This window comes from Eptesicus fuscus, chromosome 11, assembly GCF_027574615.1.
Source record: "Eptesicus fuscus isolate TK198812 chromosome 11, DD_ASM_mEF_20220401, whole genome shotgun sequence".
Classification (NCBI taxonomy): Eukaryota; Metazoa; Chordata; class Mammalia; order Chiroptera; family Vespertilionidae; genus Eptesicus; species Eptesicus fuscus.
Genome location: NC_072483.1, coordinates 6938474 through 6963802, shown reverse-complemented (window position 1 = coordinate 6963802; position 25329 = coordinate 6938474). Strand labels below are relative to the sequence as shown.

Sequence of the window (25329 nt, the reverse complement as noted above, 5' to 3'; positions counted from 1 at the left end):
ATTTGTGGCCATCTTCGGATCTCCATCCTCTCTGGGTCTTGCTTCTCCTGTGTGCCCTTGGCTCATGACAGAAGCTACTCTTGTCCTTGTACCTGTGTGAGAGCGTGTTCTTTATTAAGAGTGAGGAATAAGATAATCAAAACTGCTTTCTCATGTGAACCCACAGAAATCTGCTTTTAGTTAGTGGGGAGTGGGGATAATCCTATATAATAAAAGCCTAATATGTGAAGTGTCTGGTTGTCTGGTCGGCCATTCAACCAATCAAAGCATAATATGCTAATGATATGTTAAGGCCGCTCAACTGCTTGTTATGATGTGAAATGACCACCAGGGGGCAGATGCTCCGATCAGTAGGTTAGCTTGCTGCTGGGGTCTGGCCCATTGGGACTGAGCAAGATGGGCCGGACATGCCCTGAAGCCCTCCTGCAGTCCCTCCCTGGCTGGTCAACCTCCCGTGTCCCTCCCCAGCCCCGATGGTGCACCAGTAGGGTCCCTTGGCCTGGCCTGTGCCCTCTTGTAATCCAGGTTGAGGAATGCACCCCTCCTCCTCTGCAACTGCACAAATTTTGTGTACCAGGCCTCTAGTGTATAAATAAAGTTCTCATGGTTGTTAAGAAGTTGTAATTGATATTTTGGAGTCACCTACAAAAATATAAGGATGATTTGATTTCAATCAAATCAATATGACAGTTACTTCTTAATAATCTCTTTTGAGTCAATCACTTCTGTAAGTATTTGAGTCTTTTGAGATTTCTATTATTGCCATTCCATCTTTTTTGACACTTTCATAAGCAAGACCTAAGTTATCATTTCATTGAATCCAAATCACCTCATTCCACCCATGCTATTCCATACAGCCCAGATTAACACACTCCCTTCCATCCATTTCACACCATCCATCTCGAACTTCTAATCTCACCGATCTCATTCCACATCAGGACATTCTTTGATTTGTTACAAACTACCCAACCTCTCACACTGTTCATTGGATCCAGTGCATCATTGCAGTACCCCTTTGAGGACCTGCAAGATGGTGAACGCCGCGGAAATACAAGAGAAGTCCACCATGCGCTGTCAAGGGAGAGCCACCCTGGGGTGACCAGCCCACGTGGCCACTGGGCCTTATAGAGACTGGAGCCAATTGTGGGGGCTCCGGCTGTATGGGCCAGTGCTCCCAGGGGAGATGAGAGCCCCCAGGGTGTCCTCAGCTGCACAGGACAATCATTAGCATATTTTGTTGTTCTTTCACTCACTATTTCTGCATTTTAAAATTGAATTTAATCTGTTATTATGGAAAATTTGAAACATGCCGAGAATAGAGAGAACACTTATCCTCATGTACTCATTACATGTGATAAATCTCATTTTATCCATCCTCTCCTATAGTATTTTAATACAAATTCTATATGTCATATTATTTCAAGAATAACTGCTTCCATATGTGTTTATAGCCTATATTTTAAGCATAGCCTCAATACAAAAGGGAACCTATCAAAAAATATTTATTCTTAATATCAGATAGTGTTTAAATTTCTCTGATTGACTCAAACACGCCTTTTTGTCTCTGACAAATTTGAATCAGAATCCAAACAGGGTCCATCTGCTGCATGTGTTGGGTTTATCTCTTATGTGTCTTCTGGTCTCCCTGCTCTTTCTTTATTCCCTCCTTTTTGTTTAAGAAATCCAGTGATATGTCTTGCAGGATGTCCATGCTCAAGATTGGGCTCATTGCTGCATCCTGAGATGCTATCCCCTCTCCCGTGTTTCGTATAAACTCGCAGTCAGGTCTAGAGGTTTGAGTGGGCTCAGGCTTGCTCTCTTTGCAGGTGTAAGGGGTGCTGGGGGCCTTATTGTGCCACATCAGGCGGCATGGGGTGTCCTGTGATCCTGCCTTTCCTGGTGCGCAGGTCGTGTTTTCAGCCTGCACCATCTTTTAATCCACCTTACTAACTCTTCACCTATCACTTCAGCACCCATCCTCAGTCATTACCTAGATCCCTGATTTCATAAGGAGTTGAAAAATGGTGCTTTTTATATCCTCTAACTCATTTTGCATTTAATAGATGGAGTTCTTTAATAAAGAGAGATTTACCTTAGTTACTCTAAACTGCAGTTTATGCAGGAAGAACAAAGAAATACTTGATTTTTGCTCTTTATAAATTTTTAGAAAAATGTGTTGATTCCCTAGCAACCACCTACAGGGATCAATGAGGTGTTGTATGTTCGTTTGTTTTTGTTTTATAAATGTCATTATAAACTCAGATTTAATGACACCAGAATGTACTGATTCTCAGGGGAGGCTACAAGGAGCTAGGGGGTGCAGACTGGGCATTACAGCATCCGTCTCTCCCAGGGATCTGAGTTATAAATGCAGCTTAAAACAAAGGGTCTTACTCTGAGCTGGGACGTGTTTGAGAGTAACAGGCGAGAGCTAATGATGCGTGCAGTTCAAGTTAGTGCAAAGGGAGCCACTTAGGTTTGGGCTTCTTAGTGTTTGTGCCTCATTATTCACTTAGGTTGAGAGCCTGTATGACCACATCTCACTCTTCAGCCGCTGTACCCCTTAAAGCCATAGCCCCAGGTTTATGTGTAATAAGCTATCTAGACAGATCAAATATATTGGCCCCAACATTCTTATCTAGGACTTCCTCCCACCTCTGCCGGGGATCCTGTTTAAGTGTGTGCAGGAGACTTAGAGAAAGTCAGGGTGCCCTCATGTTCCTGAGGAGGGACAAGCTAGGGCGCTGCTGTCAACACCGCCCTTCCCACAGCGTCCATGGAAGCTGTCCATCAAATTCACTCAGTTCAAATTCAAGCTTCACCACTTGTTAGAGGGGTGACATTGGCCAAGTCACAAGATCCCTGACAGTCTTTGGGACACATCTGTGGAGAGGGATAGGGATGCTGATTAAATAAGATGGTCTTGTAAGTTGACTTACTGCAGTGCCTTCAATGGATGCATACATACACAGCCCTAGCCATGAAAAGGCACATTTGGTAATAGATAGCCATTTTGGCTCAGGGACAAATACCACAATTTTACTGATAAAACAGAAGGTTAGTTTGTCTGTTTTCTTTTCACAGATCAGGCCAAAACCGGCTTTCTGACATCTCCTGAGGGGTCCCAGATTGCGAGAGGGCACAGGCCAGGCTGAGGGACCCCACTGGTGTACACGAATCCGTGCACCAGGCCTCTAGTAGTTTTATATTTTGCTATATATGTATCCATTCATTTTTCTTTTTTTATTGTAATAAACATACATAAGGTAAAATTTACAACTTTAACCATTGTAAAGTGTACAATTCAGTGACATTTAGTACATTCACAAGACTGTGATGCCATCTCTACCATTTAGCTCCAGAATATTTTCATTATCGTCATGGAAACTGCTGTCATCAAGCCGTCAGCCCCCTGCCCTGGCTACCAGCCGGGCAGCCACTGCCCTGTTCTCTGACTGTGATTTGCCTTTTCTGGACTTGTCATATGCATAGAACCATACAGTCTGTAGCCTTTCATGTCTGAGTTTTAAAATAAACTTTTAATTATACAATAATCTTAGATTTACAGAAAAGTTGTAAAGATAGGACAGGGTTCCCATAAATCCCACATTCAGTCATGGGTATTTTAAACTCCTGGATTTTACATATAAGTGTATTTTAGTTAGTTATAGAATTTCTCCTTTTTTGATGCTTTAATTGCCCTGTCTTTGGCTAGTGTGAGCCCCTAAAGTTATCTTCCATTTTCTTTTTGATGGGCATATTTATGAGATTAAAGAAGACAGATCTTTTCAGAATAACACCTAGAAGCTAGCTATGAATCAGCAAATGTGCTTGCTGGTCCGGGTGGAAAAGCAGAGTTGAGGGGAGGCAGGGTAGTAGTAAGAAAAAAATAAGATGCTAATGCAATTTCCAGGGAAAAGGAAATTTTGTACAATATGCTCCAGAGCTGGTCTCTGCCAGCTTGGCTCCTGCTGGGTTTGAGATTCTGTCCTTATTAACAAATTCAGGCAGCCTCCTCCCTGGGCTGGGGCTGTGGGGAGCTGGGCCTGCTGGGCTTGCTCTGCCCATGATCATTGACTAGGCTCCCTGCAGCCTCCCCCAGGCTCCTCAGATTGGAAAGGGCTGCAGGGCACCACATGCGTAACCTTCCTAGGGAGAGTGTTGCAGGCAGAGGTGAGGCCTGGGATCGCCACAGCCACACTGCTTCAAAGGACCTTGGGGGTAGAGTTGACCCAGAGTACCCAGATAATCTCAGAAAAGAGTAGCTATATTCCTGATCAACCTGCTCAAATGACCTCTTCAGATACATGAGCCGTAAATTCCTTTCAGTAGACCCATTTGAGTTTTCCGTTATTTATAACCAAAAACCTCCTAGTCAATATAAGTGCTTTGACCAAGATCACACAACACACTGTTGGAAGAACTGGGCCACCAACCTGACACTCTCTGGATCCTATTAACAACCATCTGGCTTGACCCCTCATCAGTTGGCCATGACCTTCCCCAGGTTTGCTGACAGCTCAGCCTGCCACACTTCCTGGGTAAGAAGTTCCTATGAACTCACTTTTGATGGGCAAATAATGCTTTAAAAACCAGGTTCCTAGGTGGCTTTTCTCATACATTCCAAGCGAGAACTTACGGAACTAAAATTTGGTGAACTGGTCTACCCTTCCTAGGAAATCTAAGGTCTCAAGTCTAGACTGAAGGGCTGAGTGGGGTTCTGCCCACTGATCTTGCTTCCATTCATCAAGTGCACACTGAGCACCTCCCGTGGGCAGGCCCGTGCTAGCTGTGGCTGCATTGGTAGCTCCTCCTGGGCTCCCAGTCCAGTAGAAGATGTTCTGGATTTGGTGAGCATGGAGAAGGCCTGGTGGTACAGGAGTCAGAGGCAGAAACTGCTCATTCAGGCTGGAGAGGTGGGTGAGGGACTCTGCCAGGGCCGAGTCGCACTGGGACTCTGCAGGGAAGAGTTTGCACTGGGTTTGCACTGGGACTCTGCAGGGAAGTCAAGTTCCACCTGCCGCTGTGGGACAGCCCTCACACTGAGGCTGCTCTGTACCCTGGTGCTGTTGTGGACCGAGTGTGGCTATGCCATGGCAGGACATTGGTCCACATGATTGGACCTTGGGAAAGTTCATTAAATGCTCAGACCTCAGTTTTCCATATAATAAATGTATATGCTCACTTCATACTGCTCTTGTGATTACTAAGATATTGTAAGTAAGTGAACGCATGTTCTAGTAACTAGCATATAGTAGGTGCCCATAGATTTAGTTATCATGTACTAAGTTATCCTTATAGCATGATGCCACTCCCTTCAAATTTATTTTTAAAAAAGAACACCTGCTTAAATACAACAACAACACACACCTGGACTAACATTAAGAAAGAAAATCATTATTTCCTGTAGCACCCCTCCCCTAAGTCAAAGTTTAATCTCGAGATTCATTTGCACATATGTGTCTTTTGTGATAACGTTACATGTACTGTAGTTGGTGTGGAGCCAGCTGAGGGACGGCTAAGGAGAAAGGAGCTGACCTTCACGAAACCTGACTCTGCCGATTAGCTGCTGTGTGGCCTGGGGCTGGACACACCACCACCTTGAGCCTCAGTTTCCTCTTATGCGAAGTGGAGTGGCTTTTGTTTACTGCTGAGAATTTAGGCACAGGTTTTGCTCTAATTGGGTGAGGTCAGTTTGTTTCTAAAAGGCAACCTCACTGGATCAGGGGTTTGCTTTTTGGGTTTTTCTCTGTGTTACCTGTTTTCTTGGATGTGAATACATCTTTTCCCCATTAGAGCACGTGGGATTAGTTAGAAGCAAAGAAACAAGTGAGAAAAGGGCCAATGACAGATGGCACCGGGCCATGGAAGAGCCTCAGTCACACTTGGTGACTGGGGTGGCAGCGCGATTCTCAGTAGTGAGCACTTTCCCTGCCAGGTGACAGCTCCCAGGAATGGCTGCTCTTCCAGGGCTGCGGCGACTGTCACCTGGAGCAGAACATGGGCCTGAGGAAGGCAGCCACCTCTGCTTCCACATACCTTCTGCATGTGGCCTCACTGAGGAAACCGAGGCAGCTCAGCTGGGACACCCTCATGAAGTGCTGTTGTCAGATCCAGTGAGAAATGGGTAGGGATGTACCAGAGAGGCTCGGGTGGGGCCTGGAGGGTAACTCACTCACTCTCCAGGGACAGGGGAGACTTTTCATTGGATGTAGACATTGGGATGCAATCAATTGGATGTCATGTCATAAACAAACACACACACACACACACACACACACACACACACACACACACACACACACAAAGGCCTTTCCTTCTCATCCGACGGGCCGAGGTGGGTGCAGGTAGAGAAGAGCCTGCTTAGTTGGGGGAACCTGGCAGCTGTGGGTGTGGGCAAGCTCATTCTCCTCAGGCCCCCGGGCTGGAGCCACAGCTCATTTCCAGTGGCTTTTGAGTCAAGTGGGAGATAATGGGTGAGTTGGGCTCTCCATGCCAAGGCCAAAATGTGTGCTTCCTCCCTAAGTCAGGAAATCCCTCAACTGCTCAGAACAGACAGAAAGGTTACTACAGTTGCCCCAGAGCGTGGCAAACGTCCACGTGTGGGTTTCATTTGGTGGTGGGAGGGGCTGCCTCTTCTTCTGAGAGTTTTTACTTTAAGAAAAGGATTTATCTTCACCTCTCTTCTTTGAGTGTGGGTGACAGGGGATAGAGGGGGGAGAGGAGAAAATAGAAAAAGGCACACAGCAATGTGGACGAAAAGGGGCCACATGTTAACCTGACTAGCTCAGGAAAGGCCTGAGTGGCAGCCTTGCAAACTCAGGCACCCAAAGTAACCACAAAGGATGGTCTGAAATTAAAACCTTTAAATTAAAAAGCAGTTATAGTGGGTAGTCATGTCCTAGGCCAGTATCTTCCCTGACAAAGGTCAACTTTGATCTTGACTGAGCCTATTGTCTTTTTGCATCTAAGATAACAGACCTTGGAATGTCAGGGTAACTTGTAACTTCCCTTTTTCTGGACCCCTCAAGGCCTAACCACCATGGTCCCAGGGTGGAGACCACAAATTCCCTCATTGCTATTATCATGTTAATGGTTGACTGTTAACTATCCTGCACCCACCTATGTAAAAGAAGCGTGTGTCTATCATTTTACTTTTTATCCAATCCCAGAGGTTTCTCCCCTTTGCTTCCTCCCACCTCTCTAATCTATCGCCAGTGGATTTCATGTAACCCACTTAAGTCTCCTTCTTTGATGGTAATTTATAAAAATAGGTGAAAAACCAGCATTCTTTGGAGCATTGTTTCAATGCATTGAGATTCCGCTCCAGGCAATTGTCCACAGTTTGGCTCAAATAAACTCACAAAAATTCTTTACAGGTTTGAATGTTTCTTACGTTAACACGCCTTAGGCTGGGAATCCTGGAAACAGACTTTGAGATGGAGAGCTGCAGTAGGTGTTACTATGCAGGGTTCTCAGGAAGAACGCATGCAGAGGAGAGCACAGCTGGACGCAAGGGCCTGTTCCACTGAACTCAGTGCCAACAGAGGCCTCAGCTGCTCCCATGGGCTGCTGTGAGGCTGGAAGGCCCTTCGGAGTTGCCCCAGATTGGAAAAGGGGGTTGGGCCTATGTATCCCAAGCCACCGGATGTTGTGCTGAGGGCTCCTCCAGGAAGGGAGTGACCTCAGGTGAGGCAGCCCCTTCAGCAATACCTCAAGAGGGTCTCAGCTATGAGCTCCCCAAGGGAAAACACCCCGCAGCACCTAGGCCCCTAGGGGAACCTGGGGATTACCTCAGCACCTGCTATGGTGACATTGGAGGCCTGAACTGAAGGTGGCAGTTTGTCCATCGCCCTGAGTGGCTGTGTCTCCTCAACTCCCATGGGAGATGGGGTAGAATTGGAGGCATGAGGGAAGGCACACACCACTCTGATTTCCACTGAGGACTTCCCTTTAACTTTGTAAATATCCAGTGAAAAGGTAAGTCTGTCATAAAGAAAAGTAACTGCAATGAATATTCTGGAAAGCTGGCCCAGGAGGAAGCTGCTGAAAGAAAACCTACTAGTGTCCAAGGCTTGCCATCTTGTGGCATCCCCTGAATGGCCGGGCTTGATGGCTCATGCATGAACATCGATGGGCCTCTTTACCTCTGGTATTCACAAGTTAGACATTAGCCTGTGCTTGGCAGATTGAGCTCCTGAGTTTCTCCTGGTATTACTCTCCATATGTAAATATAAATACAAATACATATATATGTATATATGTGTATATATTTAAATTTTTTATTGTTTAAAGTAATACATATGTCTCCTTTTCCCCCATTGGCCTCTCCCCAGCCATTTCCACCCCCGAGGGCAAGCCCCCACTGCTCCAGTGTCTGTGCCCATTGGTCATGCTAATATGCATGGATACAAGTCCTTTGGTTGATCTCTAACCCCCCCTCCCCTGCCCTCTCCCCAAGGTTGGACGGTCTGCTCAGTGCCACCTTGTCTCTGGATCCATTTTTGTTCATCAGACTGTGTTGATCATTATATCCCACATATGAGTGAGATCATGTGATATTTATCTTTCTCCAACTAGCTTATTTCACTTAGCATAATGCTCTCCAGGTCCATCCATGCTGTTGCAAATGGTAAAAGTTCCTTTTTTATAGTGGCATAGTATTCCATTGTGTAGATGTACCACAGTTTTTTAATCTACTCATCTGCTGATGGGCACTAAGGCTGTTTCCAAATCTTAGCTATGGTAAATGGTGCTGCTATGAACATATGGGTGCATATATCCTTTCTGACTGGTGTTTCTGATTTCTTGGGATATATTCCTAGAAGTGGGATTACTGGGTCAAATGAGAGTTCCATTTTTAACTTTTTGAGGAATCTCCATACTGTTCTCCACAGTGGCTGCACCACTCTGCATTCCAACCAGCAGTGCATGAGGGTTCCTTTTTCTCCACATCCTCGCCAGCACTTGTTTGTTGATTTGTTGAGGATAGCCATTCTGACAGGTGTGAGATGATAGCTCATTGTCATTTTGATTTGCATTTCTCGGATGATTAGTGACTTTGAACATATTTTCATTCGTCTCTTGGCCTTCTGTATGTCCTCTTTCAAAAAGTGTCTATTTAGGTCCTTTGCCCTTTTTTTTATTGGATTGTTTATCTTCCAGTCTCCATATTTTTAAAAATAATATGCTTAAGCCAGCCTTCTTCATTTATTGTTATCTAATATCTATTTATTTCCCACTATGAGAAGATAAACTTCTATTACTCAAACATTAAGCACTGCATCCAATATTAAATGTTTTTTTGTTTTTGTTTTTCCCATTTTTATAAGGTCACACAGCTAGTTAGTAGCAGAGCTAAGACTCAAGTTTCTTTTCTTTTCTTTCTGTCTTTAAAAATATCTTTATTGTTGAGAGTATTACAGATGTTCCCCTTTCCCCCATTGCTCTCGTACCCCCAGTTCCCAACCTGCCCCAGGCCTTCACCACCCTACTGTCTGTGTCCTTAGATAAGAACTTTGGTTGACCTCTTCCCACCTTCCTCCCCGCTTTCCTCTGAGATTCATCAGTCTGTTCCACACTTACATGCCTCTGATTCTATTTTATTCACCAGTTTATTTTGTTAATTATATTTCTTTTTTAAAATTTAATAAATCTTTATTGTTCAGATTATTACAATTGTTCCTCTTTTTTTCCCCCATAGCTCCCCTCCACCTGGTTCCCACTCCACTCTCTGCCCTTACCTATCCCCCGTCACTGTCCTCATCCATAGGTGTACGATTTTTGTCCAGTCTCTTCCCACACCCCCCACACCCTCTTCCCCCTGAGAATTTTCAGTCCACTCCCTTTCTATGCCCCTGATTCTATTATTCACTTGTTGATAGATATGTATTTGTTGTTCATAATTTTTATCTTTACCTTTTTCTTCAAATTTCATGCACCAGGTCTCTAGTTTCATATGAAAGAGTATTTAAAGGAATAAAATGTGTAGGAATATAAATTTAACCAACAAAGTTTGAAAATACTTTCTTGCCCAAATTTTCTTGACAAAGTTAGAATTATCGCTCTTCCAAATTTCAAAACTTACTATAAAGACCCTAGAGTACTTAAAATAATGTAAGACTATAAAGCTATATATGGACAAGTGGATTGAGAGTTCAGAAATAAACCCATACATCTATAGGCAATTCAGTTTGGACAAGAGTGGTAAGTTCATTCAATAGGAAAAAATCATTTCTTTAACAAATAAATTTGAGATATCTTTATTTCAAATGCAAAATTTTAAAAATGAAGTTGGACTCCTCCCTTACACTTTTATACAACTATTAAATAAAAATAGACCAGTGTCCTAAATTTAAGAACTAAATTTTCATTCTTAGGAATGACACCTAAATTATGAAAAATAGAAATATATAGATAATAAACTTTTGTGCATCAAAGGATATTATCAAGAAAGTGAAACAAACAAAAAAAACACTATAGAGTGGGAAAAATATTTTCAAATCTTCTATCTGGTAAGGGTTTACTATCCATACTTCATAAAGAACTTCAACTACTCAGCAACAAGGCAAACAACCTTAGTTGTTTGGAAAAGCAATTGGCAAAAATGGGTGAAGGACTTGGATAAATATTCTCCAAAGAAGATATACAAATGATCAGTAAATACATGAAAAGGTGCTGAACACCATTAGTCACTAGGGGAATGTGAATGAAAACCACAATAAAGTACCACTTTACACTCACGCAGATGATTATGATTTTTTAAAAGGGAAAGTAACAAGTGTTGGTGAAGTTGTGGAGAAATTGGAACCCCTGTTCATTGCTGGTGGGAATGCAAGAGGTCACCTTTGTGGAAAATATTGTGGCAGTTCCCCAAGAAGCTAAACATAGAAGTACTAGAGGCCCGATGCACAAAATTCGTGTAAGAATAGGACTTCCTTCCCCTGGCTGCCGGCATCAGCTTCACCTCTGGCACCCAGGACCCGGGCTTTCCTCACAGCCCTGGCTTCGTCCAGAAGGTCGTCGGGAAGGATGTCTGGTCTAATTAGCATATTATACTTTTATTATTATAGATTGGTACTATATGACTCAACAATTCTACTCCTAGGTAAATACCCCCAGAGAATTGAAAACAGGGACTCATAGAGATATTTGCATGTCAATATTCATTGCAGCATTATTCACATTATCCAAAATGTGGAAACAGCCTAAGTGTTCACCAACAAGTGAATGGATAAGCTAAATGTGATATATACATACAGTGCAATATTTTTCAGCCATAAAAAAGAATGTTTTTTAAAAAAAATTCTTTATTGTTGAAAGTTTTACATATGTTTCCTTTCCCCCCCCATGGACCTCTCCCCACCTGCTCCCGCCCTCCAGCACATGCCCCCCTATTGTCTGTGTCCATTGGTTGTGCTCATATGCATGGATACAAATCCCTTGGTTGATTCCCCCCCTCCCCTTAAAAAGAATGTTTTAATTCATGCTAAAATGGATGAAACTTGAAAACATTATGCTAAGTGAAATAAGCCAGACACAAAAGGGCAAATATTGTATGATTCCACTCACATAAAATATCTTGAATAAAGAAATTAATGGAGCCAGAATGAGAGGTTACCACGAGCTGGGGACAAAGGTGGGAAGAATGTGGACTTGTTCCTTAATGGTTGCAGAGTTTCTGCTTGGGATGGCTGCACAACATTGTTATTGTGAATGCAATTAATAGCAGTGAATTGCACACTTAAAATGACAAATTTTATGCTATATATTTTTTTACCACGATTAAAAAATAATTTGTCATAAACATTAACAGTTGTTTTCCCAGCATATGTGCATCACTCCTTTTTTTCCAGTACATGCCCAGTTTGATTCAGGTATGTAATCCTCCTGGACCTACCCATGTAACTAGCATCCAATGGTCTATCCCCCTTGCCCATGATCGGCTTAGAAAGTCGGGTTCAAGCCAATCAGTGCAGGAGATTCCTTGAGGACTATTTCCGGTTTCTCAGGAGTGGTCACTGTACCTAAATGGCCCAATAAGCCTGAGGGAAGAATAGTTCTTCCAGTGCAAAGGGGTACTTTCTCTCGCCTCTCCTTCTGTGGAACACTGGAGGGGTATGTTTCCTAGCTGAATGCTTCCTAATGGAGACAATGTGGGGTGGAGGTGGGGGGTGGTCTTTGGAGAGTGAAGAGTCTTTCCTGTTCATTCCTCCACACCGCACTGTGAATGCTCTGAGAACAATCCCGGTCCTTCATGTTTGGGTTTTCATCGTGCAGGCTTCACTGGCGGGGGGAAGTAGAACCGAGGCTTGCTTGGATCAGGGAGCCCCTGAGATGGAACCTGTCATTTCTCTGCTCCGTGGAAGGCTAGTCCCCCATCTCTGGATCCTTGGGGGTTCACTCCAACATCGTTGCAAAGTAAGTCACGGGTGCTTTCTGACTTGGGGACTGGCTGCTCATTTGTTATGACATTGCAGAATAAAACACAGAGGGAGAAAACAGAGGGACACAGGCTCTGCTGTTCTAACAGCCTCAGATCCTAAGTACCACAATGTGTGCTGGGGTTGAGCTCCCTGCTGTGTGATTGACACCCTGGCTACTTCCCCAGGGCCTCCCTTCCATCTGAGCCAGGCCGCAGGGCTCTGTGTGGGCATGCTTACCTGGATTTTTGTTCTTTTGTTCTATCTTCACAGTGGAAGAAGAGGCAGGGGGCTCACATCTTCACTGTCTATCCCAGTGCCTCCTAATCCATTGATGTCCCCAGTAAACAACGAAGCCGCCACTCTCAGCTCCCTCTCTGACATCAGTCAGCTTCCCTGAGGAAAAGATGTATTATTGAATAAGTGATGTGGGGACAACTGGGTAGCCATGTGGGAAAATGAAAAGCTAAAACCACAATCTCACTTTAACTCAAAATAAATTCCAGATGGGAAAGAGTTTCAAACAGAAAACATAAAATAAAATTATAAGAAACTATGCTAAGGCACTTAAACACCCTAAAAAAATGGACACATTTTTTGAAATTTATAAAATGCTATAATTGAGGGGGGGATGAAAAACTCCAACTTCAGTAGACACTCAATAACTAGAAAGAATAGTTACACTCCCTCCTCCAATAAAAATCTAAATTCAGAAAACTTGTAGATTCTACTAAACTATCAATGGAGAGATGTTCTTTATATTATTTCAGTTATAACCAAGAAGCATAAGAGGATATCACATTGCCCAGCTCATGGTTTAACTGCAATTCCAAAACTGAATTAGAACAGAACAAGAAAATTGTAGACTCATTTCCCTATTTAGAATAGACAGAAATCTCTACCAAATTCAGCATATATTAACACGTTCATTCAATATGCTAAAGCAAGGTTTACTCAAGAGTGTAAAGATGGTTCAACATTAAAAAAAATCTCTTAATGTACTTATATCATTATATGCGAGATGATTTAATAAAGTTCAATCCCTCATTATTTTCTAATTAAAATGTATTAATGAATAGTATAGTTACAGAAATGCATACAAATAATAAGTGTATAAATCAACTAATTTTCATGGACTAAATCATCCATGCTACCAGTACCCACAGCCCTAAATGTCATCCCTGTATTACTTTCTAGTCAGTGACTCACCCATGAGAAGGGCAACCACTACCCTGACTTCACATCAGCAAAGGTAGCATTAGTAATGGTGTTGGGACAGCTGAGTAGCTGTGTGAAAACATAAATTTGGATTCATACATTAGTTTGGTCTGGCTGTGCTTTAAACAAGTGAAGTCATACTGTGGAGCCCCCTCTGTGTCTGGCTTCTTCCTCAGCCTGGGGTGCGTCAGATTCACCTGTGTTGTTCGATGCAGTCATAGTTTGTTCATTCTTACTGCTGTGCATATTCCCTTATGTGATTATAAGGTGCTCTGTTTACCTGAATGGGTAATTTGATGAACATATGCATTGTTTTCAGCTTGGGGCTGTTAATAATAATACTGGGGCTATGGTTATTTTTAAAAAATATATACTTTATTGATTTTATACAGAGAGGAATGGAGAGGGATAGAGAGTTAGAAACATCTATGTGAGAGATACATCAATCAGCTGCCTCCTGCATACCCGGTACTGGGGATGTGCCCACAACCAAGGTACATGCCCATGACCGGCATCGAACCTGGGACCCTTGAGTCCGCAGTCCGACGCTCTATCCACTGAGCCAGACCGGTTAGGGCTATGGCTATTTTTACACCTAGTTTTTGGTAATTATTCTGTGTATTTCTGCTGTCCACACCTAGGAGTAGAATTGTGATTGCAGAGAATGAGTGTATTCATCATAAGATACCGCTGAACAGTTTTCTAAAGCGATGGTCCAGGTTAGAAGTGGGGGTCAGAAGCAGACCCAGGGTGAGTAGTTATGTGCATGTGACTTTTAAGGGTGTGCTCTCGGGAGAAATAGGTAAGGCAGTGCGGGGAGCAGGGCAGAAATGAGGAGAACGCCAGCAAGGGTGTGACTTAAGGCCAAGTCCTGTGAGCAGAGCCTCACTGACCCCAGGAGAGACCTGAGCAAGGTTGCTGGGCTTCCATGTTTTCCCGCATCAGTCACTGACCTAAGCTGCCCTAGGGCACACTTCTTGCTCTCTGGCAATGCTGGCAAAGTGGTCCCCATAGCATAGGGCCCGTCCTCTGAAGAAGAGTGGCAGGTATGGGAAGTTGGAGGCAAAACCAGTGAAGCTGGGGGAGGGGTGCACGATAGGGAGCCGAGGGGTTTGGTGGAGCGCTGAGTGTCTGCTGCAGTGGCTGTGCCCACTCCACGCCCAGGAGCAGCGGCCACATCCTTGTCAACACCGGATGTATCTGTCTTTTCCCATTTAGCCGTTCTGGTAAGCTGACAACCATTTAACAATGCAAAATATTTTTAGCAAAGCAGCACTAGAAAGGTACTTCTTTGTTTGATAGAGTTTATAAACCATAAACCTATAGCAAGCATCATGCTAACTGCAGAAATTTTAGATACATTCCCTTTAAAATCAAGAAAAATTTAAGAATGACCTCTCTTACTGCCAGATGTTACTTGGTATTGAAGGTCCTGGAAAATGCTGTCAGATACGAAGAGGAGCAAAAGTTATAAGAACTGGAAGGAAGGGATAAAATATATATTTACGGATGATTCCATACACAGGAAACAACAGAATCAGTAGAAAATAATTAAATCTAACACAAACAGTCATTAGGGGTTGCTAGATAAAAAGTCAATTTACAAAAATAAATAGCACTTATCTTCAGCATCAGTAACCACTAAAAATACAACATAAAATAAGACAGTCACACTAGTTAATAAAGACTGATAATTATCTACAACTTGACAGAGATTACATAAAATATCAAGAGAAAAATGTAAAATTTAAAGGATATAAGAAACCTGAATAAACCTGATTGAATAAGTTAATTTCATAAAGGTGTTAATATTCTCTCCATTAATCTGTCAATTCAATATAATCTTAACAAAAATTCTAGCTTGATATTCTGAGTACTTTAACAAAAGTATTCTTAAATTTTTAGAGAAGAATAAATATTCATACACAAGATGATTTTGGAAAAGAAGAGCAAGAGGGGAACTTACCCTACTATTTATGAAAAGATATTGCAATAATAAAAGCAGCATATTACTGGTATAAAAACAGGCAAATAGACCAATGGGACAGCGTAGAGATGGCTCAGGGACAAACCCATGCATGCATAACTGATGGAAGATGCACATAAACCAACGAGTAGAGAGCATTGAGGAAACTGGCTACCAACCTTCCCATCTGCAATACGGGAGTCCAGTTTCATTAAAGACCTAGTAAAACTATAAAACTAATGGAAGAAATAATAGGAAAACAAATGTGACAAACCAGGTTTTTCTTAAAAGTTTGTTTTTGCAGAAAATAAAATACAAATGACTTTAAAACACACAAAAAGAGTTTCAACTTCACTTAAGAGAAGAATAAATTAGATTCCAACATGGCAGCCAGCAGGACTGGAGTGAGGGAGAGAGTGTGAGTGAGTGAGAGAGTGAGAGGGTGAGTGTGTAGATGTGCACATATGTGTGTGTGTCTGTGTGTGAGGGACAGTCTGATCATGCAGGAGTCTCGGGGGTGGGTGGTTCGGGCTCTCCTGGCCAAAGAGCCTCTGCTATCACCACAGGCACTCTGCGGCTTGGCTCAAGATCAGACACCATGCCATCTTAAAGAGTTTGCAGGTCTGCCTTGGGAGGAGGTGGTGGGGAGCTGCAGCAGCTAGGCACCCAACCTTGACACCACCCAGGCTAGCCATGGCCCGGACTTGAACCCACAGCCACCTGCCCCAGACCCTGTGTGCCTATGCACCCCAAAGACACAACCCAGACACCTTGTGCACCCACCACAGACACCACCTGGACCAAGAACACCAGCAGAATCCCTAGTGCCTGCAGCTGACACCTGTGGGACCAGCTTTGTGGTGGAAGGGAGTAAACAGGGACTATCAAAGTGTGAGACTCAAGGCAGACCCAACCTCTGGGCAAAGGAGTACCTGCCCACTGGACTACCATGGACTTCAACCTCTTGGACCTCAATCAGGTTGCCCAGGGCCAGACAGGGACAGTGACTCACATTCACCTGCACCAGAGAAGCTCCCAGGAGGCCCAGGATAGACACACCAAAGGACCAGATTCAACATCAGAGCAAAACCCAGCAAGCTCTACAAATAGCGGACCCAAAGATTTTTGAGTGTGTGAATATGTGTGGTTTTGTTTTTTGCTGTGTGTATATGTGAGTGGATTTTTTGTTGTTGTTGTTGTTTGTTTGTTTCCTCCACCCCTTCTTTTCTTTCCTTGCTTTTTCTTGCATATCTCTAATTTCTCTCTTTCCTTTGATTCTATTCTACTTTTGTCCACTTTTATGTTATTCTAGAGGCCTGGTGCACGAAATTTGTGCACGGGGCGGGGATTTCCCTTGGCCCAGCCTGCACCATCTCCAATCTGGGACCACTGGCTCCTATACTGTTCACCTGCCTGCTTGCCTGATCACCCCTAACTGCCCCCCCCCCCCCGCCAGCCTGATCACCCCTAACCGCTTCTGCCTGCCAGCCTGGTTGCCCCTAACTGTCCCTCCCTGCTGGCCTGGTCACCCCTAACTGCCCCCTCCCACTGGCCTGGTCACCCCTAACTGCCCCCCGCCCCCCGCTGGCCTGGTCGCCCCCAACTGCCCCTCCACTGGCCTGGTCACCCCTTACTGCCCCCCCCCCCTGCTGTCCTCATTGCCCTCACTGCCCCCCTCTGACAGCCTGGTTGCCCTTCTCTGTCCCCCCCCCTCCCCCCCCGCTGGCTTGGTCACTCCACGCAGCCTGCTGTTCAGTTGTTTGGTCATCCCTCACTAACCCCACTGCCGACCTTGTCGCCCCATGCAGCCTCTTGTTCGGTCATTACTGTGAGGGCTTCCTGACCAATTTTCACATTACCCTTTTATTAGTATAGATTAATTTTTCTTACTTTATTTTGCTTTTCTCTTTTTTTCTCATTTTTTCCTATGTATATCTTAATATCCCCATTATTGCTATGTTTTAAATTCATTATTATTACTTCATTCATTTTATGTTTCCATTTCTTTTTTTTAAAATTCATCTTTATTGGTGAGGTTATTACATTTGTCCCTCTTTTTTTCTATAGATCCCCTCCACCCAGTTCCCACCCCACCCCAGGCCCTCACCATCCTATTGACTGTGTCCATAGGTAATGCATACATGCATATAAGATCTTTGTCTAATCTCTTCCCGCATGCCCCCCTACACTCCTTTCCCTCTGAGAATTGTCAGTCTGTTCCATTTCTATGCCCTGATTCTATTCCATTCACCAGTTTATTCTATTCATCAGATTTTTTATTCATTTGATTTTTAGATTCACTTGATAGATAGATATGTATTTATTGTTCATATTTTTTATCTTTACCTTTTTCTTTTTCCTCCTCCTCTTAAAGAATACCTTTCAGCATTTCATATAATACTGGTTTGGTGGTGATGAACTCCTTTAGTTTTTTCTTGTCTGTGAAGCTCTTTATTTGACTTTCAATTCTAAATGATAGCTTTGCTGGGTAGAGCATTCTTGGTTGTAGGTTCTTGCTATTCATCACTTTGATTATTTCTTGCCACTCCCTTCTGGCCTGCATAGTTTCTGTTGAGAAATCAGCTGACAGTCATATGGACACTCCCTTGTAGGTAACTAACTGTTTTTCTCTTGCTGCTTTTAAGATTCTCTCTTGGTCTTTAGTCCTTGGCATTTTAATTATGATGTGTCTTGGTGTGGTCCTCTTTGGATTCCTCTTGTTTGGGGTTCTCTGCATGTCCTGGACTTGTAAGTCTATTTCTTTCACCAGGTAGGGGAAGTTTTTGTTCATTATTTCTTCAAATAGGTTTTCAGTGTCTTGCTCTCTCTCTTCTTCTTCTGGCATCCCCATAATTTGGATGTTGGTACACTTGAAGTTGTCCCAGGGGCTCCTTACACTATCTTCATATTTTTGTATTCTTTTTCTTTTTGCTCTTTTGATTGTTTTTTTTTGCTTCCTTATATATCAAATCATTGATTTGATTCTCAGGATCCTAATCTACTGTTGAATCCCTGTATATTACTCTTTATTTCAGTCAGGTGGGTCCGGCAGCTCTGTGCACCTGCCTCCAGAGTCCCCCAGTCCCCTCAGTCCCCCAGCTGCCCAGGGCTGGCCCAAGGCTCAGGCAAGCCTCAGATGGCAGCTGCCCAGCCACCCAGGACTGCCCGAGGCTTAGGTAACCAGGGCCAGCTGAGGCTTGCACTGTCGGCAGTGGCAGCAGTAGAGGTATGATGGGGGCATCGCCTTCCCCTGATCACCAGGTTGCCTCCCGCCCCTGAGGGCTCCTGGACTGTGAGAGGGGCCAGGCTGGGCTGAGGGACCCTCCCCTCCTCTAGTGCATGAATTTTCATGCACCAGGCCTCTAGTGGTAGAAATAAATACCCAATTAGAGCAGCAAATAGAAAAAAGAATTAAAAAGCAGAAAGATAGTTCTGGGACAACATGAAACAGAACAACTTCTGCATTATAGGAATACCAGAAGGGGAAGAGGGTGAGCAAGGAGCAAAGAACCTGTTTAAATAAATATTAACAGAAAACTTCCCCAACCTGAAGGAAAATATCAGGTAAGTTCAGGAGGCACAGACAGTCCCAATCAAGATGAACCCAAAGAGACCCACACCTAGACACATCATAATTAAAAAGGCAAACATTAAAGACAAAGAAAGAATCTTAAAGGCAGCAAGAGAGAGAGACAGAAAATTACCTACAAAGGAGTTCCCATTAGAATGTCAGCTGACTTCTCAATAGAAACACTTCAGACAAGAAAGGGATGGCATGAAGTATTCAAAGTAATGAAAAGAAAGGGCCTAAATTCAAGACTGCTGTAGCCAGCAAGGCTATCATTTAAAATTGAAGTATAAATAAAAAGCTTTCCAGGAAAAATAAAAGGCTAAAGAAGTACATTACCATCAAACCAGCAATGCAAGAAATGTTACAGGGACTCCTTTAAGAAGAAAATGAGAGATTGAGGATCACAGGCATAAAGAAAATCAAAATGGCAATAAATAAATACCTATCAGTAATAATCTTAAATGTAAATGGTTAAATGCTCCAGTTAAAAGACATAGGGTGACTGAATGAATAAGAAAACATGACGCATATACACTGAGTGGCCAGATTATTATGATCTCTGAACGCATAATAATCTGGCCACTCAGTGTATATCCTATATAATAAAGGGCTAATATGCAAATTGTCCCCTCGACCAGGAGTTCGACCAGCAGGCAGGCCAGCAGGAGGGGACCATGGCCCGTCCTGCTGGCCTGCCTGCTGGTCGAACTCCTGGTCGAGGGGACAATTTGCATATTAGCCCTTTATTATATATGATATACACTGAGTGGCCAGATTATTATGCGTTCAGAGATCATAATAATCTGGCCACTCAGTGTATATGCTGTCTAAAAAGATCCACCTCAGAACAAAAGATTCAGTCTGAGAATGAAGGGATGGGAAAATATATTCCATGCAAATGGAAAGGAAAAAAATCTGGGTAGCAATACTCATATCAGACAAAATAGACTTCAAAACAAAGGCCATAACAAGAGACATAGAAGGCCACTTCATAATACTAAAGGGAATGTTTCAACAAGAAAATATAACCCTTGTAATATATGCACCCAATATAGGAGCACCCAAGTACATTAAAAACTCTTGATGGACTTTAAGGAGAGATTGACAGCAATACAGTCATAGTAGGGGACTTTTAACACCCCACTGACATCACTGGATAGATATTCCAGACAAAAAATTAACAAGGAAAAAGAAGCCTTAAATTAAACACTAGATCACATGGATCTAACTGATATTTATAGAACATTTCATCCTCAAACAACAGAATATACATTCTTCTCAAGTCCACATGGAACATTCTCAAAGATAGACCACATGATAGGGCACAAAACAAGTCCATACAAATTCAAGAAGATTGATATCATACCAAGCATCTTCTCAGATCACAATGGCATGAAGTTAGATATCAACTACAATAAAAAAACTCAAAAACACTCAAATGTATGGAGGCTAAATAGCATGTTCTTAAACAATGAATGGGTTACCAATGAGATTAAGCAAGAAACTAAAAACTTCCTAGAAATAAATGAAAATTAACACACAACCATCTAAAACCTATGGACATGGTGAAAGCAGTCCTGAGAGGGAAGTTCATAGTATTACAGGCCTACCTCAAGAAACAAGAAAAAGCAATAATAAACTATCTAACCCTAAAACCAAATGAATTAGAAAGAGAACAACAATATAAGCCCAGAGGAAATAGAAGGATGGAAATAATAAAGATCAGAGTGGAAATAAATTACATAGAGACTTAAAAACAAACAAACAAACAAACAAACAAAAACAGTACAAAAGATGAAAAAAATCCAAGAGCTGGTTCTTTGAAAAGATAAACAAGATTGATGAACCCTTAGCCAGACTCACCAAGAAACAAAGGGAGAGGACCCAAATAAATAAAATCAGAAATGAAAGAGGTGATATAATAACAGACACCACAGAAATGAGCAACTATATGCCAACAAACTGGACAACCTGGGCAAAGTGGACAAATTCCTAGAAACATACAATTTTCCAAAATTCAACCAGGAAGAATCAGAAAACCTGAGTAAGCCAATAGCAACTGATGAAATTGAAGCAGTAATTAAAAACTCCCAGCAGCCCTAGTTGGTTCGGCTCAGTGGATAGAGTGTCAGCCCACAGACTCAAGGGCATATACCTGGGTTGCAGGCTCGATCCCTGGCCCTGGTCAGGGCACATGCGGGAGGCAATCAATTGATGTGTCTCTCTCACATTGATGTTTTCTCTCTCTCTCTCTCTCCTTCCCTTCCACTCTCTCTAAAAGTCAGTAGAAAAATATCCTCAGGTGAGAATTAACAACAACAAATAAAATAAAAATAAAAATAAAAATGTCCAGCAAACAAGAGTCCTGCATTGGATTGATTTACAGGAGAATTTTACCAAATATTCAAAGAAGAATTAACACCTATCCTCATCAAACTATTACAAAAATTCAAGAGGAACACTTCCAAGCTCTTTTTATGAAGCCAGCATTATCCTAATTCTGAAACCAGATACAGACACTACAACGAAAGAAAATTACAGGCGAACATCCCTGATGAACACAGATGCTAAAATCCTCAACAAAATATTAGCAAATAGGATCCAGCAATATATTAAAAAGATCACACACCATGATCAAATAGGATTTATTCTGGGGATGCAAGATTGGTACAATATTAACAAATCAATAAATGTGATATATCACATAAACAAATCTATAATAATAAAAGCTTAATATGATAATTAGACCAGACAGCTGAACGACCTTCCAGATGTCCTTCTGGACGACCTTCCAGACGAAGCTGGGGCTGCGAGGGCTGAGGCAAGCCACTGCATCTGCGGGGGCTAAGTCCCTTGCATGAATTTCGTGCGTTGGGCCTCTAGTTAAAAGATAAAAACCACATGAGCATATCAATAGATGCAGAAAAAGCATTCAACAAAATCCAGTACCCTTTTTTTGATAAAAACTCTTAGCAACGTGGGAATAGAGGGATTATACCTCAACATAATAAAGGCCATATATGACAAACCTACAGCCAACATAATACTCAGTGGGCAAAAACTAAAAGTGTTTCCCTTAGGAACAGGAACACGACAAGGATATCCACTTTCACCACTCTTATTCAACATAGTATTGGAAGTGCTAACCACAGCAATCAAACTAGAATAAGAGATAAAAGGCATCCGAATTGGAAAGGAGGAAGTAAAACTATCATTTGCAGATGACATGATATTGTACATAGATAACCCACCAGGAAACTACTAGACTTAATAAGTGAATTCAGCAAGGTAGCAGGATACAAATCAACATCCAGAAATCAATGGCATTTTTATACACCAATAATGAACTCTCAGAAAAAGAAACCAAAAAAGCAATCCCATTTACAATTGCAACAACAAAAAAATAAGATACCTAGGAATAAACTTAACCAAGGAGGTAAAAGACCTGTACTTGGAAAACTATAGGACATTGAAAAGAGAAATAGAGGAAGACACAAACAAATGGAAGTGTACACCATGTTCATGGATTGGAAGAATTAATAACATTAAAATGCCTATACTACCCAAAGCAGTCTATAGATTCAATGCAAATGCAATTAAAATACTGGTGGCATACTTCACAGAGCTAGAACAAATACTCCAAAAATTTATATGGATCCATAAAAGACCCTAAATAGCTGCAGCAATCTTGAGAAAGAAGAGCAAAGTGGGAGGGATCACAATACCAGATATCAAACTATACTACAAAGCCATTATAATCAAAACAGCCTGGTACTGGCACAAGAACAGGCATATAGACCAATGGATCAGAACAGAGACCCCCCAAATTGACCCACACCATTATGGTCAATTAATATTTGACAAAGGAGGCAAGAACATACAATGGAGTAAAGACAGTCTCTTCAACAAATGGTGCTGGGAAAACTGGACAGACACATGCAAAAAGATGAAACTAGACCACCAACTTACACCATACATAAGAATAAACTCAAGATGAATAAAAGACTTAAATGTAAGGCATGAAACCATAAAAATCTTAGAGGAGAACACAGGCAGTAAAATCTCAGACATCTCAGGTAGCAATATGTTTATGGATACATCTCCTAGGGCAGTGGTCGGCAAACTGCGGCTTGCGAGCCACATGCGGCTCTTTGGCCCCTTGAGTGTGGCTCTTCCACAAAATACCACGTGCGGGTGCGCAAGTACAGTGCGATTAAAACTTCGTGGCCCATGCACAGAAGTCAGTTTTCAGCCTGGGTGAGTCTATTTTGAAGAATGGTGTTAGAACACTCAAGGGGCCAAAGAGCTGCATGTGGCTCGCGAGCCGCAGTTTGCCGACCACTGTCCTAGGGCAAAGGAAACTCAGGAGAAAATAAACAAATGAGACTACATCAAAATAAAAAGCTTCTGCACAGCAAAGAAAACCATCAACAAAACAAAAAGGGAGCCCACTGTATTGGAGAACATATTTGGCAATGATACATCTGATAAAGGGTTAATATCCAAAATATATAAAGTACTTATACAACTCAACAAAAGACAAAGAATCCAATGAAAAAATGGGAAGAAGACCTGAATAGACACTTCTTCAAAGAGGACATACAAATGGCCAAGAGACATATGAAAAAATGCTCAAAGTCATTAATCATCAGAGAAATGCAAATTAAAACCACAGTATCACCTCACACCTGTCAGGATGGCTATCATAAAAAAAATCAACAAACAACAAGTGTTGGCGAGAATATGGAAAAAAGGCACCCCTATTTTCATAGCACCTCTATGTTCATAAGCAGCGTTATTTACAATAGCTAAGATTTGGAAATAGCCCAAGTGCCCATCCATAGGTGAATGGATAAAAATGCTGTGAGACATTTACACTATGGAATATTATGCAGCTGTATAAAAGAGGGATCACTTACCCTTTGGGACAGCATGAATGGACCTGGAGACTATTGTGCTAAGTGAAATAAGCCAATCTGAGAAAGAGCAAATATCACATGATCTCACTTATTTGTGGAATCTAATGAACAAAATGAATTGATCAACAAAATAAGACTCAAAGCATGGAGGCATGGAACAGACTGACATACCTTGATGTGGGGTTGGCAGGGCGGGAGGAGGGGGGATGAGAAGTGATAAACCAAAGAACTTATATACTTACTAGTGGCCTGGTGCACAAAATTCATGCACATTAAAAGGGAATTAATTAGAGGAAATATTTTAATATTGCTATTTGCCCTTTCTCTATAATAGAAGTGTCAGAGATGAAAGAAAATTTACTAAAATGTATATGAAAATATCCCTCCTGTCAGAGTCTAGGGCATGCTGCGGGACCTAGAGTCAAGTCCCCACCCACCACCCACAGGAGACCCAGACCCGGTTGGCCCCACCCCCATTGGGTGAGACCCAGACCCAGCTGGCCCCACTCCTGTCAAGCCCCTCCGGATGTGGGGGGGCACAGCCTTAGGTCCTCCAGCCCGGTGCTGGGTGGGGGGCGCAGTCTCAGGCCCCACCAGGCAGGGGGCATAGCCTCAGGTCCCCTGGCACTGGGGTGGGGGGGGGGACACAGTTTCAGGTACCCTATCAAGCCCTGCCAGGCAGGGGGCACAACCTGAGGTCCCCCAGCCAGCACTGGGGTGGGGGGAGCATGGCCTGAGGTCCCCCGTCAAGCCCTGAGGGGCGGCGGGGGGTGGGGTGGGGAGGGGGTGGCCTGAGGTCCCTTGCCCCTGCCAGGTGCCATGCAGCCTCAGGTCCCTGATGTTCGGTCGTGATGTTCCGGCATCCCGGCTAATTTGCATATTCCTCTATCATATAGATAGATACACATAGCCCGTGGACATGGGCAATGGGGTGGTGAAGACCTACGGGCGGGTGGGGTGGGAAGGGGCTGGGATGAAGGAAGTAAAGGGGGGGATGGGAGACATCTGTAATACTATCAACAATAAAAAATAAAAAATAATAATGAGAAAGAGAAGATTAAATTAAAGCTGTAATGAATATTCTTGTTTTCACTTATCAGATTGATGAAGATACCACAGGGGTTAACTTTCAGACAACAGAATCCACCTAGCTGGGTTAAGCAGAAATGGTTTTCATACAAGGAATTAGATGCTACAAAGTAGTTCAGAGATCGGCAGGAGAGGAATCAAAGT

General features: G+C 42.8%; 1 long non-coding RNA gene across 1 annotated transcript; it reads left to right on the top strand.

The window, feature by feature from the left end:
• The first annotated feature begins 12294 nt into the window (after window positions 1-12294).
• LOC114232187 (uncharacterized) lies at window positions 12295-12978 on the top strand. Its single transcript, XR_003618233.2, has 2 exons — window positions 12295-12420; window positions 12696-12978. It is a non-coding gene; the product is annotated as an uncharacterized LOC114232187 (long non-coding RNA).
• The last annotated feature ends 12351 nt before the right edge of the window (window positions 12979-25329 follow it).